Source organism: Monodon monoceros, unplaced genomic scaffold (genome assembly GCF_005190385.1).
Source record: "Monodon monoceros isolate NGI ecotype Baffin Bay Population unplaced genomic scaffold, NGI_Narwhal_1 Super_Scaffold_7, whole genome shotgun sequence".
In the NCBI taxonomy this organism is placed as follows: Eukaryota; Metazoa; Chordata; class Mammalia; order Artiodactyla; family Monodontidae; genus Monodon; species Monodon monoceros.
In genome coordinates, this window is record NW_021703784.1 from 63901424 (window position 1) to 63905020 (window position 3597).

Here is a 3597-nt window from a genome sequence, read left to right on the forward strand (position 1 = left end):
GTTTAGTATTAGTTGGTTTTTTGTTTGTTTTTTTATACTGCAGGTTCTTATTAGCCATCAGTTTTATACACACTAGTGTATACATGTCAATCCCAATCGCCCAATTCAGCACACCACCATCCCCACCCACTGCCGCGTTCCCCCCTTGGTGCATGGGGTCTTTGTTGTGGCACGCAGGATCTTTCGCTGTGGTGCGCGGGCTCAGTAGTTGCACCCGAGGCATGTGGGATCTTAGTTCCCCGACCAGGGACCGAACCAGCGTCCCCTGCATTGCAAGGCGGATTCTTAACCACTGGACCTCCAGGGAAGTTTTCTCTTATAAAAATTGAATCATATTATCTACATTTCCTGGCACCTTGTTTTTCTCACTCAACAATATCTTAGTCTTGCAGTGCACTCGGCAGTCCCCGGCTCTGTCTCTTACTTCCGCGGTGTTTGACCAGATTAGACCCAGCAACGCCCCTTCCTCCAGCCTCCAACCACCCTCCAACCCTTTTGCCAGTCGCAACCTCGGGAACCAGCCACTCAGCTATCCTCGGCCTCCAGGACCAGCTAACACCATTTTCTGAGCTTAGCTCCTTATTACCCGTTAACATGAGCTCCCAAATTCGTCAGAATTTTTCCCCTGGGGTGGAGGCCGCTGTCCATCGCCTGGCCAACGTGCCCCTCCGGGCCTTCTACACTTACCTCTCTCTGGGCTTCTATTTTGACCGCGACAATGTGGCTCTGGAGGGCATGGTCCACTTTTTCCATGAATTGACAGAGCAGACGCACGAGGGCGCCCAGCGTCTCTAGAAAATGCAAAACCAGTGCGGCTGCCACGCCCTTTTCCAGGACGGGCAGAAGCCATAGCAAGATGAGTGGGGTAAAACCCAGGACGCTGTGGAAGCCGCCGTTCTCAGGGAGAGCCTGAACCTGAACCTGAACCAGGCCCTTCTGGATCTGCATGCCGTGGGTTCTGCCCGCGCAGACCCCCACCTCTGTGACTTCCTGGAGAGCCACTTCCTAGATGAGCAGGTAAAAGCCGTCAAGAAGATGGGCGATCACCTGACCAACCTCCGCAGGCTGGCTGATCCCCAGGCTGGGCTGGACGAGTATCTCTTTGAAAGGCTCGCCCTCAATCGTGACTAGCGAGCCTCTGGAGCCCAGCGGCCTCTGAGGAGCCCCTCTGGCGTCAGGGCTTCTGCCTGCAGTCCCGTCTCTGCAGCTTCTCACAGCTTTTTTTTTTTTTTTTTTAGCGGTACGCGGGCCTCTCACTGTTGTGGCCTCTCCCGTTGCGGAGCACAGGCTCCGAACGCGCAGGCTCAGCGGCCATGGCTCACGGGCCCAGCCGCTCCGCGGCATGTGGGATCTTCCTGGACCGGGGCATGACCCCGTGACCCCTGCATGGGCGCGCGGACTCTCAACCACTGCGCCACCAGGGAAGCCCTCTCGCAGCTTTTTAACTGCCCTGGAGCCCTCTCCCAAGCCTTGGACCAAATGGGAAAAATAAAGCTTTCTGTAGCCAAGAAAAAAGAGAGAGAGAGAACAAAAAAACACAGTAGCTTACAGAAATCCTTTCAAATCAGGATGGGTTCATTTGTATAAAAGAAAGTCTTCAAGAGAACGCTAGGTTGAAGAAAAGATATTTTTATTTTTAGAAGAAGTTGCCAGATCTCTTTCCAAAAGGACTGAAATAATTCATATTTCCTTTGGCAAAGTATGCAAGTACCTTTTTCTCTACATCCCAGTAGTTGGCACTACTGTTTCTTTCTAACAATCAGGTAGAGGTAATGAATAACCTCATTATTACTTTAATTTGCATTTCTCTAACTACTAATGAATTTGAGCACCTTTTCGTATGTTTACTGGCAACTGAATTTGCTCTTCCACAAAATGCCTATTTATATGACTGGGCCATTTTTTATGAGATAGTTTATCTTTTGCTTGCCTTGTGTAAGAGTTCTTGGTATATTTTCATAACAAATCTTCTACCTGTCACTTGCATTACATTTTTTCCAAATTGGTCGTTTGTCTATTGACTTTGCCCATGATATCTTCACCATACAAGAGTGTGAATTTTTATATAGTTAAATATGATTAAGTTTCTGCTTAAAAGGGTCTTTCCTCATCACTAGCAATTCTCATAAAATCCGGGAATGTAGTCTCCCAGAATATCTTGCAAGATATTATAGTTTAATTTTTTTATATTTAGTTTTTACATCTATCTTTAATTATCTATTAAAGGTAGATATAAAAACTATTTATTTATTTATTTTATGTTATTTTACTTTTTATCCAAAATGTGTTTATTAGGATGGTTTCCCATTCATCTTGATTCTGGGGGCTTTTAGTGCTACTTCATACACAAGATAGGGGTCCAAGTTTTTCTTCCAAATGGATAGCCAGCTTTGCCAGGATCATTCATTATAAAATGTATCCTTTTCGCACAGAACTAAACTACAAATTTTCTAATATAGATGATGCTTATACATTTCAGGATCTATTTCCAGATTATTTATTTTATTCTACTGATCTAGTTACCTATTCCTATGCCAATACAACATTTAATTTATAGTGTGTTCTGACATCTTGTAAATCGTCTCTCACTAGTCTTTTTATCATATTTTTCTGCACCATCTTTGGGCATTTATTTTTCTATATAAACTTTAATATTATTTTATTGAATCCTCCTCACTCCAAAGCCACTGGAATCCTAACTGCATTAAAAAATGCATTAAATTCATATATTAATTTTGGAAGAATTAGCCATTTTAATATTGTCTTCCCATCCAAAAACATGGTATTTCTATTTGTTCATATCTTGTTTTGTGTCCCTCTATAAGACACACAACTTCTAATGAATTATTTGCTTCATATAAGTCCTATACCTTTCTTGTTAAATTTCTTTTTATTTTATACTTTTTTGTTATTTTTTTAACATTTCCATTTGTAGCTGTTTATTTTTATAATAGATAAAAATTGCTGATTTTTATATATTTATCTTGCAGCTGGACAGCTAGCCAAATTATCTTATTAATTCTAAGAAGTTTTTTACTACAGCTTCCTGGATTTTCCATGTATATAATCATATGGTCAGAAAAAGAGATTGTTCTTCTCCTCTTTCCCAGTATTTTTACCGATTATTTTATCTGTTTATTATATCTGCAAGAACCTCCAAGACAACGTTAAATAATAATGGGGAGAGTAGGCATTCCTGTCTAGTTCTTGGTTTGAACTGAAATGGTTTTACCATTTTACCATTTAGGATAATATTTGCTGTTCATTTCTGATAAATAATCTTTATTTTATTCAGAGTATTTTTTAGGAATAGTTGATAAATTTTCAAATGTCTTTTCAATTGATAAGTTGATTTTTTTTTCTTTAGCTTGTTGATTAATGGATTATGCTGATAGATTTCCAGTACTGAACTATATTTGCATTCTTGGAATAAACTGTACTTCTTTTACTACTCTTAGATACATTAATAGAATCTATTTGCTAATATTTTAGAAAGTTTGCATCTACATTCATACGTGATCATTGTCTATGACCTAGACTAGTTTATAAAACATTTGAACTATGTATTCTTTAAAAATAAGGAAAAAAACTCAATTG

At 40.3% G+C, this 3597-nt stretch overlaps 1 pseudogene; it reads left to right on the top strand.

Moving 5' to 3' along the window:
- The first annotated feature begins 474 nt into the window (after nucleotides 1-474).
- LOC114887432 lies at nucleotides 475-1131 on the top strand (annotated as a pseudogene).
- The last annotated feature ends 2466 nt before the right edge of the window (nucleotides 1132-3597 follow it).